Source organism: Acromyrmex echinatior, chromosome 7 (assembly GCF_024713525.1).
Source record: "Acromyrmex echinatior isolate Ae372 chromosome 7, ASM2471352v2, whole genome shotgun sequence".
Lineage (NCBI taxonomy): Eukaryota > Metazoa > Arthropoda > Insecta > Hymenoptera > Formicidae > Acromyrmex > Acromyrmex echinatior.
Window position 1 is genome coordinate 2,793,330 of NC_141858.1, and position 16,353 is coordinate 2,809,682.

The 16,353-nt window shown below is 33.4% G+C and overlaps 1 protein-coding gene and 1 pseudogene across 2 annotated transcripts in view; both read right to left on the bottom strand.

Moving 5' to 3' along the window:
* The window catches only part of LOC105155055 (uncharacterized), a 556,628-nt gene that overhangs the window by 336,952 nt on the left and 203,323 nt on the right, over positions 1-16,353 (bottom strand). The window lies entirely within an intron of this gene.
* Positions 2,040-4,250, bottom strand: LOC147908977 (uncharacterized; annotated as a pseudogene).

Below are 16,353 nucleotides of genomic sequence, written 5' to 3' on the forward strand. Positions count from 1 at the left end.
GATCGTTTTCTCAAAATGCTCCATGAAGATGTTGGCGATTACAAAAAAAAATAGGAGAGTTCATTGCCGTTCCTGAAGTTTGTTCATAAAATTGGTTATTATAGGAGAAGTAAGTGGTTGTTAAGCAGTGCTCTATTAGCGAGATGAGGGGACTTCATGTGAGGCCTTTATTATGTTTAATCTTCTATTGGTTATTCAAGACTAACCAGTTTCCCTCCCCATCCACAATTTTCTTCTTTCCCCTCCACCTTTCAAGTAGTATAACATAAAAAGGAACGGACTGGAGGAACAGTATCAAGCTGCTCCTCACCCTGATGAAGTAGACTGCAAGGTTCACGAAACGTTGATATTCCAAGAATGGATCTGGACACGGAGGGAACCAGAGAAACGCATAATTTTTATATAAAAAACATTCGTGGAAGTCTTAAGAATATTATCAAACACTTCTATGGGGAGAGTACCCTTGCTAAAGTAAATACTTTCAGCAAACTCAGGTCTTCTTTAGCCAAGAAACTACCAAACTTGGCATTCCTAAAATGCTGCAGGGATAATAACATCATCCCAAAGTTCCTATAAGGATTACCTATGAACTAACTCATAAATCGAAAAACACCTTCATAAAACTAGCCTCATCCTCATCAAAGAACGCATCCACTTCGCTAAGTTACAAATAGTCCAGATTTCCCATAAAACTTTTAAACTTTACTTGTTCCTATTCGCTATGTTGCGACATGATATCTAGCAAATCCTAGATCGTATTACATACGAACAAGCCACGAAGACCCACACACAATTCTCTGAAAGACAGAAACAGAAATACATAAACCTTGTCCTTCACAAAAATCCACAACCCTCTCTACTTAAGAACCTATCCAATAAAGACCTGTCTCAAGACACTATATCTGCGCTTGCCAAAGATCCTAACTTCACAATGGCATCTAGAAAGATTCCAAAGAGATTATCAGCCAAATAGTTAACCATCTACTGACTCTCATCAGAACAAGCGAATAATATCCAGTAGACAAGTATCCAATATCCTTTCCAAAGCCAAACCCGCTCCACCAAATATCACTAAATAAGCAATAAGATAGGAAACAAGACCGTTTATATTAAATAACATTACAATCCGAAGCGCCACTACGGTCTAAGAATTAAGATGTTGAACTAATATATATATTATTCAAACGAATGAATTAATTTCAGAAATAATAATTACGTGTCGATATGGTTGTCGACATTAACGCAATTAATCTGAAATGTAATAATCCCCCCAAAATTCCCAAACTTAGTAAGTTTATTACAGTTTTTTAAGATTAATTTGGGAATTTTGGGGGGATTATTACATTTCAGATTAATTGCGTTAATGTCGACAACCATATCGACACGTAATTATTATTTCTGAAATTAATTCATTCGTTTGAATAATATATATATTAGTTCAACATCTTAATTCTTAGACCGTAGGGGCGCTTCGGATTGTAATGTTATTTAATATAAACGGTCTTGTTTCCTATCTTATTGTTTATAAACGCGCGCTGAAATAATGCGTTACTCTCGATACATATCGGTTATTGCGAAAAATTATTGCTAAGGTCTCGGTAGTCTAAAGGCTCAGGACGCTCGCACGGAATGCAAGAGATCCGGGTTCGACTCCCGGCCGAGGCAATATTTTTTCGCAATAAGTTTATTACAGTTTTTTAAGATTAATTTGGGAATTTTGGGGGGATTATTACATTTCAGATTAATTGCGTTAATGTCGACAACCATATCGACACGTAATTATTATTTCTGAAATTAATTCATTCGTTTGAATAATATATATATTAGTTCAACATCTTAATTCTTAGACCGTAGTGGCGCTTCGGATTGTAATGTCACTAAATAAGAGCGATTGGCCCTCCAAGACCTAAACAGTGTTATATCTCTCGTACAGATAATAAGGATTCAGGACGTGAGGTTAGAAGAATCTCAGAACCAATGGTTTTTTACAAACGTTTACTTGCTATTTACACTATTAATACACAACTTGATTATTGATCAATTTATCGTACAATTTATTAACGACTTTATCATGGCTCAGGTATCATATTTCTGAGAGATATCGTGCACGGCCGTTCTCACTTATAGAGTGGTACTTTTTTTATTACGACTAAACGTACGCTACGTATTGTATCCACGCCTATTCGACTTCTCCTTTTCTCGGAAGCTCTTTCTTCTCCAAGAAGTGGATTATATCTTATTCTAAGATGCTGAACTGGTCAGCTTAATTGGGGCTTGCTCTGGTTCCATTGTCAAGTGCGGTCGGTGTTGACCGATCGCATTTGGCAATCTCTTGTAATTATACGATACCATATGGAATTCATGCGTGGTTATCGCAACTGTTCCACTAAAATGTACTCATTCACAATCGTGAATTAAGCGTTTTTTACATTATTTGTATTGAGTCGATATTCCGAAATATTAACGCAATTCAGATTACTATATGATTAAATGTTATTTTAAATGCTAGTTGTAGTTGAGGCTGCAACATCCCTTTCTCGTTGGAGAAGAAAAATGAATAATGATAGATGGCATGAAATTTTTTGCTATACAATGTCATAGTATATGTTATATAAATTTACATCCTTCCTATAATCTAGTGGAGATGGTAGAATTAAGTTTCTTTTTATTTTTATAAATTTTTTGCATAAAAAATGAGTTAATACTGCTAACATAATAACAATAATTGTTCCGCTAGTCATCATGAGGTAAATAAATTGTTTTTGTTTGTAGAATTCTTGATCACTCTGTAACTCTTTATGTATTTTATCTAATTTCATACCCAGATATTTCAATTCAGTTCAGGATCTCGAATAAGTTGTTTTAGCTTTATCTGTTCTATCTTATTTTCATGTACGTCTCGTAATAGTATTATATTAACACTTGGTAAATAGGAGTCTATCGTCTTAGTCCGATAATTGTGATTTTATGACGACATTCGTTGTAATTATTCTACAGTCATCCCGTAATACTATTTTGCCTGTATCTATTATAGTTTCTTTTACCTCTGGGGAATTTTTGCACTTTATATTTATTACCTCTTTTGTAGGTGTAGAGTATAATCAAGAATTCTCAAGTCTTTTCCAAATTATATTCTGAGATGATACATATTTATAATCGCAATGTTTATAATGCCGGTCATGTCTTAAGTATAATTGTATTTCGTCAATCACTTTGGGAGTTATTCTATTTATAGCAAAGCTTCGATCACATAGGTAATTCGAATTTATTTTAATACATTGTCGAAAATCGTCGTCTGTTAGCGTCATGTATGTATGTTCATGTATGTATGTTGTTCAGTGTCTATTGCTATATGGATTATTGACGTCTACTGAGAGTAATACATTATCATAGCCGTACATCGGTGGTATCGCGTGTAGTATTTTATATACCGATGACGCTGTTAATGTGCAACACTATATTAGGTATAGTAAAAAGAAATCCATTATTTTTCCAATAAATGGCTTTAGTAATCTGTATCACGCGTAGAGATCTATTGGAAAAATAATGGATTTCTTTTTACTACACCTAATATATGTTATTATCATTGCAAAAGGCGCTAATTTTAGTCGTTTCTTCGATATTAATCCACTCTCGTCCATTTAATGTAAATGGAAAATATAATTTCTCTAGTAAAGTCGCGGTTGCTTCCCTAAGATTATCTATTATATGTTTTATAGGCATTAATCATGGATGTAAAATTCCTTCCTTAATAACATACGTTAAGTATTCTAATGCATCTTTCGTTTCGCATGTTAAATCATTAGTTGTTGCCGTTATTAATAAAATATTCATTTAATTCTTGTTATTAATTGAATATTAATTCCTATTTCGTGATTTTTTCAATAGCTTCAGCTAATTTATTTTTATTATTTTCTACTGCGTGCTCTAAATTATACATGTGACTAATTGTTGAATTTGTGATTTTGAATTGATTGCTTCCGGCATGATGTGTTAGCGCGTTCTCGTTATGTAAGAGCGTCAGTGATAATAACTTTTTCGTTGTTAGCGTCTATTATTCCAAATAATGTCTTTGCTATAGTTCCTAATCCGTCTATTTGTCCACGTCCTTTATCTGTTGGTGCCTTGTAAATTATTTGAATAGCAGCTATTAAGTTTTTAACTCCATCATGGAGCGATCATATATAAATTTTTATATGTATTCACATGCAGAATAGTGTACTCACACATTTCTTCTGCTTTGCGGACATTTTCCTGCAATATCGTTAATCATTTAATTAATGCTGTCACATCCGTATGTATGACTAATTTCTAATGGGCTTCGACGGGATGCATTTTCCTACCTTCTCGAAATAATTTTCCAGGTTTTGCCCGGACATTTATTTTGAATAAACTTCTAGATATTTTACGATCGATTATCCGTCCAACGGCGAGATGAACTCCAAGAATTCTGTAATAAATTATTGTTTCGCTTACTCCACTCCTCTTTGTTTTTTTTTTTTTTTTTTTTGATGAGTGCTACTTATTTTGGTTATTCCATTTTTTTTTATTCAGTAAAAGTAGTGACAGTGAGAATAGCTCGGACATTAATTGACCCAGACTAAGACTCTGATATTGGCAAGTTCTTCGTATTCCTTTATTCTAAACTCTTTTTTTTGGATTTTTTACAATAATGAATGTCAAATGGTTTATTCTTGTGAATACTTCTTTTTGATGAGTGCCCTCATTTATTTAATAAAAGCTTTTAGTTTATTTACGCGCGTACTAAGTACTTTGCGAATCTTTTTAATAACATAATTGACGTCAATTTTTTGACAATTATATATGGTCCATAGAGAATCTAATTTTTTAGATCGCCCTCGACGTATAGTTTCGTCAAATGATAGTACTTTGTCTCCTATTTTGAATGTCGTTTTCTTTGTTTTTCGATTGCTTTAGTTTTTATTTCCTTTATTTGTTCCTTGTTGTTTCGTATTTGACTCGTAATTTGACTCGTAGCGCGTAACCTCTCTCTTAATTCTTGTGCGTAGTCGTTATAGAAATAGGTAAGGATCCTAGGAGGATTTGACAATGCTGAAGGTAAAGTAGCTTTACCGTCCGTAAATTAACTCGAACGGCGTATAACCTGTTGCAGTATGGGGAGTATTATATGTAAACATGGCGTGAGTAATCACTCGTCCCAATCAGTTTGATCTGCATTTACATAGTAGCGCAAATATTCTGCTAATTCTATGTGAACGTTTTAGAGCTCTGTTGCTTTGAGGATGGTAAGCGGTAATCTGAATTTTGTTGATTTTTAATAATTTACAGACGTTTTTGAATACTTCCCTTAAAAAATTGGTACTTTGGTCAGTCAAAACTTCCTCTGGTATGCGGTATTCTAATATTATTTTGATCGCGAAATTTTTTGCTATTAGTAGTAGTCTCCTGATTCGGAATCGGCATAGCTTTACTGAACTTTGTTAAATTATCTTGGAATGTTAGTATATATTTATTTCCTGCGGTCGTTAGGATCAATGGTCTTACAATGATCAATGGCATTTTAACCTTTTTAGACAGTTTATTTTTATGACAATGTTCACACTTGGCTATGTAATTCTCCACATCCTTCGTAATATTTGGCCACGTATGACTTATTCTAATTCTATTTAGGGTGCGCTCCACTCCCTGATGATCTCCTGTAGGGGTATCATGGTATTCGAAGAGAATTTGTTGTTTTTCTTTCTCGCTGTAGATTTTTTTCAGTGGTTTTTCATTTCTCTAATTTATTGATTGTCACTGGTACATTTTTACTTAATGCGTTTGAGTTAACGTTAATTTTCCCTGGCTTGTCCATTATATATAATTTCATAGTCATATTCCTCTACTTTTAGTCGCCAACGAATTAGTCATGATTCGGGATCCGTAACATTAAATAACCATTAGCGGCTTATGGTAATTATCTTGAACTTGGTTCCATATAAATAAGGGCGGAAGTGGTTGACGGCCCATACAATTGTTAATAATTCTTTTTCTGTGATGTTATAATTTTGCTCGGCACGAATTAATACGCGACTGGCGTACGCAATTGATCTTGTCCTATCATTCCTTGCGATAGTACGGCTCCGATGGCGTAATCCGAGGCGTCAGTGGTTATGAAAAATTTCTGAAATCTGGGTATTTTAATACTGGTGATTAATTTGCTTTTTAAGACTTCGAACCCGTCTTATTGTACCGCGGTCTATTCGAATTTTTCTCTTTTTTTTTTTGTTAATTTAATTAAAGGTTTGACGATTCTTGAAAATTTAGCTATAAATTTTCTATAATATCCGGCTAGTCCAATAAAGGATTGGATATCTTTAACTTTTTTGGGTACCTAAAAATTTCGCACAGCTTCTAACTTGGATGGGTCTGGCAGTATATTCCTTTTTCGGTAATAATATGTTCTAGATAAGTTACTTCCTTTCGAAGAAATTCGCATTTGTCCGCTTGCAATTTCAAGTTATTATCATGAAGTCATTTTAATATGGCGTTAAGTCTGAAGTTATGCTCTCTTAAGCTAGGTCCATAGATTACAATGTCATTTAAGTATGTGAGACATTTGATTCCTTGTTAATACTGAATTCATCAGTCTTGAAATGTAGCTGATACATTTTTTAGTCCAAAAGGCATGCGGTTAAATTCATAGTGACCATATGGCGTTGAAAAAATTGTCTTATTTTTGTCCTTTTCGGTCATCGATATCTGATGATATCCTGACGTGAGGTCTAAGGTAGTAAAATATTTAGCATTATCTAACTGGTTCAAAATATCTGTAATGTTTGGTAACAGAAACGAATCTTCAAATCGTTCAGTATGCGAAAATCTGTTACGATTCGTAAGTTTGGTTTACGAAACGTCTGTTTTTTTTTAAACAACTAATAAGGATGCGTTCCATTGGCTAATGCTGGGTTGGATTATATAATATTTTGGTCCAACATTTCTTGAATTTGTCGGTTTACCTCGACCTTATGCTTTTCAGATAATCGGTACAGTCTTACATTTACGTTTGCAGAATCGATCCGTGTGTTTATTTTGTGTTCAACTTTAGGAGTACATGGTAACTGATCACCTTCTAAATAGAATACGTCACTATACTCTTCGTAAATGGTCAATAATATTTTTTTCTCTTCAATATTTAAATGATCCGTTCGCAAAAGTGATTGTATGCGTTCCCTACGCGGAATTGAATTACTAATCTCTTGCACATTATTTATAGTAACTTCGTTTGTCTCTGCTACGGAAATGAGTTTTTCGATAAGTACTTGAGGCAATGACATATTAATTTCATTATCCGTAGTATTTGATATAGCAACAAGACAAGTAAAATTTTGCGGTTTTACTAGGCAGCTTTCGACGAAGACTCCAGGTGGAGTTTCTTCCGTTTGTGTGATTCCAACTATATTTTTATCAGTAGTAACCTATACGATAGTCTCAGTACGAGGTTTCAAATTTATCCGTTTATCTGGAAAAAGCTTGAAATTAGTCCCTTTAATTTTCACTAAGCGCATGTCGCAATCATAGTTTGTCTTATTCTTTCGCAAGAAATCGATTCCGAGAATTCCGTTATTTTCCATATTATCCTTTAGTATGTACGGGGTACGTTATTTTGCAATCGCAAAGCGATATGGTAACATACGTTTTCCCTATGATTGTCATGATATGCCTGTCAGACGAATTTGTTCTTCATATATTTTCGCATCGTCCCTTAATGTTTTTTTAACTTTATTAGCGAAATTGTAGCTCCGGTATCGAATAAGAAATTGATTCTTCCTTTATTGGCTTCTAAGACGGATAGGGAAATTAATTCCAGCCTATATGTCGCCTCGTGGCGCAAGTGTGACATCCGATATTCTGCTGCGGTGTAGTTTCCTGCTCGTCTTCATCACTACTTAGTGAATCGGAAATTTTATAGCTTTTATTTTATTTCCTCGGTTTCTATCTTTATTCTCTGGATGAAAATTTTTTCCATTTTGTCACGATGATTTTTCTCTTTTTAGTTTTCCGTTTAGGACTCAACAGTCGTTTTGAGTATATCCGTTCTTCTTACAGTAATTACAATATTTATCTGATATTATATGGTATTATATGGTATTATATGGTATTATATGGTATATGGTGTTATATGGTATTCACGTAAGGACATCCCTCGAGCTTAGGTAATGTAAACCGGTTCGCGTATCTGCTCGCAATTGCGTTCGTGACACCTTCTTTTTCCGCATTAGAGCATTTTAGATCTGATTCGTGAGTTGCGCGTGAATTGTTATACCGCGTATCGAATTTTCGACTTTGGTTCATGTTTCGCGAAGTCGTTCCATTAACTTTTTCTTCCGTGCTTGCGCCTGCAAAGTTATGTGCCGTTGTACGCGTACTAATTTTATTTCTTCATGTAGATCCATTTGAAAATTAAACAAAGCTTGCTCTTTAATATTATCTAAGAGCACATTGCTGCTCGAGTATATGATCCTTGCCTTCTTCCATTGATTCATGTAATTCTATCGTGATGTTTTCTACACAATGTCCGAAAGGTTGCACATTTTCTGAATGTTTTTGCTTTAACGAGTTGATTCCAATTGTAAATGCGTAGTACTGCGTTCTTTTTTACTTAAATATTAATTTTCTAACTCGCGTCTCAATTGTTCGTAACTTATAATGTCACGTGTATGAAAATTCATCATTGCTTTTCCTCGTAGTTTGATACAAAGAACCTTCTAATAGGGTAGATTCATCGGCCGGATGAATATTTGGCGTAGTAATACTGGCGTTAAGGAATTCGCGTATACAATTACAAGAGGTTCCGTCAATATCCAGAATCATATTACGTGTTTCTTTGAGGCTCAAGAAATTAATAGGTGGTTCTTATAGGTGGTTGACTATGTATATCTCGAGTAGTGCGACCGTATGTGAGATCTAATGCGGGTAGACTATGAAGTGTTTTATAGCGCCTGATTACATTATTAGGCACAGTTCTATTCTGATCGATCATTTGTACTCGTAATTCGTGTATTTTGCGTAATAGTTCTTGAAGTACTACATTCTCAGTATTTGAATCGTTTGGAGCAGTTCCGTGTGACAGTCTTGTAATAGCAATATATCGGTCGTAAGCGTTTCTCATATGTTGGATCTCGTAGTCTATAGTTTCGGAGAGTACATCGAACATAGCATCTACGGGAGCGTAATCTGTATTCTGATTTCTTTCGCAAGACATCATTTCAAACTGTTCTTCGCCTAGTAAACTGTAGTCGTTTATATCGAAGACGTATTCTCTTGTAACGGTTTATTTGTCAATAGTACGTTTAGGTCATCGTTATCGGAGAAGTCAAGTTGTAAAGCCCTATTTATGTTTTCTATATTCCGCGCGTTTGGAAATGCGGTTAATGTGCTATTGCTCGTCTCCCTGTTTACTTGGTATTTCGTTGCGATGTTCGCTTTCACCATCGGACATTCGCAATTATAATGACAACTTTACAATTTTTCGCGAATGGTACAATATTTTACAATGGAGTATATTATATTATTTTTTCTTTTTTTTTTATTTGTGACTTACACTATAAAGATCGCCTTCATTGTTGTTGGTCTTTCCTATCGGTTCGTTCCGTTCGGCTGCTGCGTCTTGTGATGTTCAGCTCTCGGTAATATGGCGGCTTATCAGTAGGTACTTAGTCACAGTAGGGCAGGTCTACTTGGCGGCTTCGTCGTGAATCCCCTTTGGTAATCATCAGCTGTTTCTCTTACTGGCTTTATTCGATCCTCTTGTAACGTCGATTTTATTTTCCGCTTCTTTATTTAATTGACGGGAGCGTTCGTCCATCTGTTTTCAGGTGTTATGGTGGCTTTACTGACGTATTGCGTTTTAGCTCCGACTTCTTGGTTTGTCCTGATCCGCCTGATCCCTTTTCTCTCTCGCCTTTTTCGTCAAATTTGTTGAGGCATACTCAGAGATTATCTGACAATCGCTACCGTCTTGTGAGGATGAGAGATATATCCCACCGCTGCCACCAATGTTATACCCTTCGTAGAGATAATAATGAGGATTCAGGGCGTGAGGTTAGAAGAATTTCAGAACCAATGGTTTTTTACAAACATTTACTTGTTATTTACACTATTAATATTGTACAACTTGCTTGTTGATCAATTTATCATACGGTCAATGACTTTATCACGGGTGTCACGTTCCCGAGAAATATCATACACGACCGTTCTTATTTATAGAGTAATACTTTTTCGATTACGACTAAACGTACGCGACGTATTGTATCCGCTTACTCGACTTCTTCCTTTCTCGGTCTAAAAAGCGGGTATATATCTTATTCTAAGATGCTGAGCTGGTCAGCTTAATTGGGGCTTGCCCATTATCAAGTGTGGTAGGTACTGACCGCATTTGGCAATCTCTTGTAATTATGTGATACCGTGGAATTCATGCGTAGTTGTCACAACTGTTCTACTAAAACATACTCATTCACAATCACGAATTAAGCGTTTTTTACATTATTTGAATTGGGTCAATATTCCGAAATATTAACGCAATTTAGATTACTACATGATTAAATATTATTTTAAATGCTAGTTGTAGTTGAGGCTGCAACAACAGGGATATAAATCATCGTGCTTCCAGCCGACAAAGGCAACACGACAGTAGTCATGAATACATCAGATTATAAGAAAAAAAATGAAGAACCTTCTCTCGGATAAAGCATATAAAAAACAAAGATTCAACTAATACAATCGCACAGAATATCAAGATGGTGGAAACAAATAACATTTCCAGTAAAATCAAATCAACATTAAAATCTATAAATCCTCTCTCACCAAGACTATACGAACTATCAAAAGTACAAACCAAATATCCCCCCTCAAACCAATTGTCAGCGCCATACAGTCCCTGACACACAACTTATCATGCTTCCTAGCACAAACACTACAACCCCTCACTGGAAAATCCGAATCGCACATAACTAGCTCAATGAATTTCATACAAAAGATCTAAAAAATCCGACTACGTCTCACAGACCTGCTTGTAAGTTTCAACGTAGAATCCCTTTTTACACAAGTCCCAATAAAAGACACATTAAACATAATAAAGCCTCACATAAAGTCTCCTCCAACTTTATCCCGCTAATAGAGCACTACTTAACAACCACTTACTTCTCCTATAACATCCAATTTTATGAACAAACTTCAGGAGAGGCAATGAGCTCTTTCATTTCTCTTGTGTTCGTCAATATCTTCATCGAGCATTTTGAGAAAGAAGTCCTCAGAAAAACATTAAAAAAAAAATCAAAAGTTTGGTTCCGTTATGTAGACGACACATTCGTGATATGGAGATACAGAGCCGAATAATTCCGTAAATTCCTTATTTTCCTCAACAATCAACATCCAAATATCCACTTTACTATAGACATAGAAGAAAAAATGGAAAACTTCCCTTTCTAGATGTTCTTGTTTCTAAGAAAGCTGACGGTACCTTAGGCTATTAAGTGTACAAAACACCAACATTCACATATGGATATCTACATGTCGAGTCGCACCACCACTTAGCACAATAACAGTCTGCAATCAAATCACTTGTACATAGAGCTATCACTATCTCTGACAAAGAACATTTACAGACAGAACTCAATCATTTAAAACTAGCCTTACAAAAAAACGGACACGACTAAAAAGACATAATCAAAACAATCAATAAATATGCAACCAAGACAACAGTTTCTGATACACAATCAGACGAAAAGATTCTATCCATTCTCTTATATATCAAAGGAACAACAGATCGGTTTGGCAAGATATTAAACGAACATAATGTCCGAACTATCTTTAAATCACTCAAAAAGATAGAACAAATCTTAAGAAATACTAAAGATCAAAGACCTGCACTCAGCTCCGCAGGAGTATATAAAATATCTTATTCCTGCGGACAAGTATACATTGGAGAAACCGGGAGAATGATCAACCTACGGATAAAAGAACACCAACGTGATGTCAAGCTAAAACACGTCACTCAATCAGCATTATCAGAACATCGAAACAAGACATCAAATACTGTTTGACAAAACAATCACAATAGCCAATATTACATCATACTTCCAAAAAAGTATAAAGAAGCCATAGAGATACAAAAACACCTTAACAATCTAAATAGAGATAATGCTACAACATAAATAAAATGTGGAAAGCTATTCTCCCGGTTATTGAAGACTGACCAATTTCTCCCACCTTCTCCCCTCCCCCTACCCACAATTCTTTTCTTTCCTCCCACCACTCCAACAAGTAGCGTAATATAAAAAGGAATGGCTCAGAGGAACAGCTCAGTATCAAGCTGTTCCTCACCCTGATGAGTACACGAAACGTTGGCATTCCAAGAATGGATCTGAACGCGGAGGCAACCCACGAAATGCATACTCTTTATGTAGAAAGTTCTTGTTTTACTTCGCAAATATTCAAGTAGTTCCTTGACAAACTTATTATCAAGCATATATTGGCTACAGATTCCCCACAGATTAACGGTTAGGCAAAGCGAATTAACCGCTTAACAATTCCTACGTTGAGTAAGTTTGTAAATAAATAAAAAGAGCAATTCTGGTGCAATGTGCTGCCTCAAATCGAATACGCTTTGAACAATACAATGAGTAAAAATACTGGTCGTTTACTATTTGGAATAGATCAGCGCCGTCACATAGATGAAGTTAAGGAGTATTTAACTATGAATGTGAATATTGATGATAGAAATCTAATGGGCTTAAGAACGAAAGCTGAGGAGAAACTGGCATGTTATCAAGAATATAACCGAAACTATTTCAACAAAAAGCAGGAATCAGTAATGTATAAAGAGGGAGATGAGGTTTTATAACTTCGATAATTCCGCTGGTGTTACGAAGAAGTTAATTCCTTCATATAAGGACCGTGCATTATTGTAAAGTTAATAAGAAATGATAGATATTTAATAGCCGATATCCCTGGCTTCCAAAATTCTCAAAAGAAATACGAAGATGTTTGGGAAGCGAAAAACATGCGTCCTTATATTGATTCCCCTACTTCTAAGAGCGTTTCTGTAAATGATGTATAAATGTTATTTTGCGTTTAATTATACAAATGATTGTAAATTATTGTAAGCTTAAAAAAGCTTTTACTCTTTCTGTATTTGTTTGAGATTGGGAATGATCTATATTCAGGATCGTCGAAAATCGTAAAAAAATGCGTCTTTTTTCAACTCGCTGGTTGAATTATCAAGAAGCTACCAGTTTCATATTACTTACAATATTAATCGCTTACAAGATAAATCCCTTATATATGGAATATTTTTTGAAAGAGAATTAAAGCTTCTGTTATATTATCCAGATGTCCAATTAGTTTTGAAAAAGTAATGGTTAGAAATTTATAATATTCTATCTCCTATTAAGTAAAATGAGTGTCATTTGCTCGAAAAATTTGACATTTGTTAGAAAAATGGATTTAAATGACATTTAAATTCCGCTATAAGCGGCTCCGAAAATGGATTTAGATGACATTTTTTTGTAACTGTTTTTACTTTTTGGTTTTTTTCTATACACGTGTAATAATATACATAATAGAAAAGAAAATTTGAAAATTCTTAATTAATGGTGGGTGTTAAACATTTTTTTATCTATCTCTTTCGAAATTCGAATTGCGTTTAAATGCAATGTGATACACTTATAAAGTTGTATAAATATATGGTACGTATAAAAGTACATATAATTTTTTATTATACATTACCACATGTACGCGCACGCACGCACACACGCACGCACACACGCACGCACACACGCACGGACTTATGCACGCACACACAATTAAGGGAAGAATCTCGTTTAGGAGACCGAAAGATGACTTTAAAAAATTTTTTTTTGTTATAATAAAAATTGTTAATTTAAAAATTGAAGGGTTGTTTTATTCATTATTTAAAATGTTAAAAATAATTTTTATATCATAGAATATTAATTTTTTTTTAAATAGAGCGATGATTGTGACACCTCTCTGCTGACTGTGTTACAAAATAGCGATCGTTCTATTTATCTGAAACCAAAAGATCAAAGTTTTTCTTCAATTTTATATAATTATTTTATATAATTATCTTTTGGGTAAACTAAAAAAATTAGAAGAAAGCAAAAAATAGGAAATTTAGATGACTTTGAAAAAAATTGCAATTTTCACGATAAAATTCTGAAACATTTTATTGCGAAAAAATTAGTGTAATTTAAATTTCTCAAAATTTTTCTAAAGTTTCTTCAGAAGGTAATTATATAAAATTGAAGAAAAACTTTGGTATTTTGGTATTTTGGTTTCAGATAAATAGAACGACAACTATCTTATACACAGTCAGTGGTGAAGTGCCACAAATGTCGTTCCATTTTTTAAAGAAAAAAGTTAATATTTTGTGATGTAAAAATTATTTTTAACATTTTAAATGATGAATAAAACAATCCTTATATTTTTTAATTGATAATTTTTATTATAACTGAAAAAAAAAATTTTTTAAGTTATGTACTTTTTGGCCTCCTAAATAAGGTTCCCCTTTTAATAATGACAATGATCTAAAATCAATCTTCAAATAGTCATGTCATCTATTAGCTAAAATATGAAAAGAAAACCGTATTCTATAAAGCGATGTCGATGCTATTAAACTGTATTCTATAAAGTAAAAATTTTACATCTCTTTATGTCATAATATCTCTGCTGGCTAGGACACGCAGCAAAATAAAAATACTTTTATTTATGCGATTCAAAATATGAACGATTACCTATTCAAAACTTGATCAGTTCAGCTATGTTATTGAGATTTGATAATTTCGTATATTTATAAATCGCTGATTCACGTAAAGAACACGGAGGGTCTCGCATAATTGGCGCGAGAACTATCATGTTTCTTGATATATATGAGCATTTCCGTCCATAATAAGAAATGAAATTGTTATTATCAGAAGAAAGTATTATGGTATTATCAGAAATGATCCATCCGTCATTCTCTTTCGAAATATAGTAAATTGGAATTTATTTACTTTTTTTTATGCTGTACCTCCATTTTTCTTCCAGTTCTAAAATCTGAACCAGCATTGAACCTGTCCCGCGCAGAACGCCTCATAGTATTGATTACTCGGAAAGAGGAAGGCATGTGAAAGGTGAGAGGGGTGGATGACGAGCATTTGAAACCAGCCGAAGCGAGAACCAGGGGTTGCTGGGTTTGATCGAAATTTTCATCGTTTTCTACGAAGTCAGTTAATAAGATAAGAATTCGAATACTAAAAAAATAATGTCACTAACAGGAAAACAATACATGCAAAAAATCGTGAAAATATACTAAAAGATATGATGTAAGAAAATTTTATATTTTTTTTTATTGCACAGTTATATATATTGTTAAATATGATTGATAAAATATGATAGATAAAATAGTATGAATATATATAAAAAATACAAATACAATAGCAAAAGATGATATATCACATTTAAAATTAAATTTTATTGCATATTTGTTATTTGCAAAATTATCATTATAAATTTACAATAACAATTAATTTACAATAACAATAAATAACAATAAATAGAAATACAATAACAATAAATAGAAATAACAATAAATAACAATAAATAGAAATAAAGGAAATTTATTTTCTAAGGAGACTACTATAATTCTTGGAAAAAAGATTGATGCACCTTATTAATACTTTTTTAATTATCCAAATAAATACATAATCTGTTTGGATAATTAAAAAAGTTAAAACTCATAATATATACATTTTGTGACTTGTTTCTGCATAAAATCAGCTAAAAACGAATTCTACAAATGCTACGAATTCTAAAATAAAATTTTATTCGATTTTCTTTTGCAAATTGTACAGTTCAAATAATAGCTGTATATATTATACTGAAAATTTTACATATTTGTAGCTTCCTAAATCAGTTCTATTATTAGGTCATTTAAAAAGTATCCGCGGTTTTTTGTTCAATTTTTGAATGAAAAAATCGCGGATACTTTTTAAATGACCCAATATTTATATTTCTTCTTTTATTGTTTTTTATATAATATAGTTTTAAATATAAAACCAGGGTGCAACATAAAATCGACACATCTATTTGTAAATTAAATCAAGAGCTATATCTTTATCTTTATAGTGTTTTATAATGTCAAATAACCTTATTGAAACTGAAGACAATCATGTATTTAAAATTGAGAAAACTTTCAAAGAATGAAACTATCGCGTTACTTGAACAGCCACAGATGATATTAACATTAGATCGCTAACTTCGACTAAAATGCTGTAAATAACTGGATATCTAGTTGAGTTCAAATAATGGCCTCCATTCATTTTGCACATATAT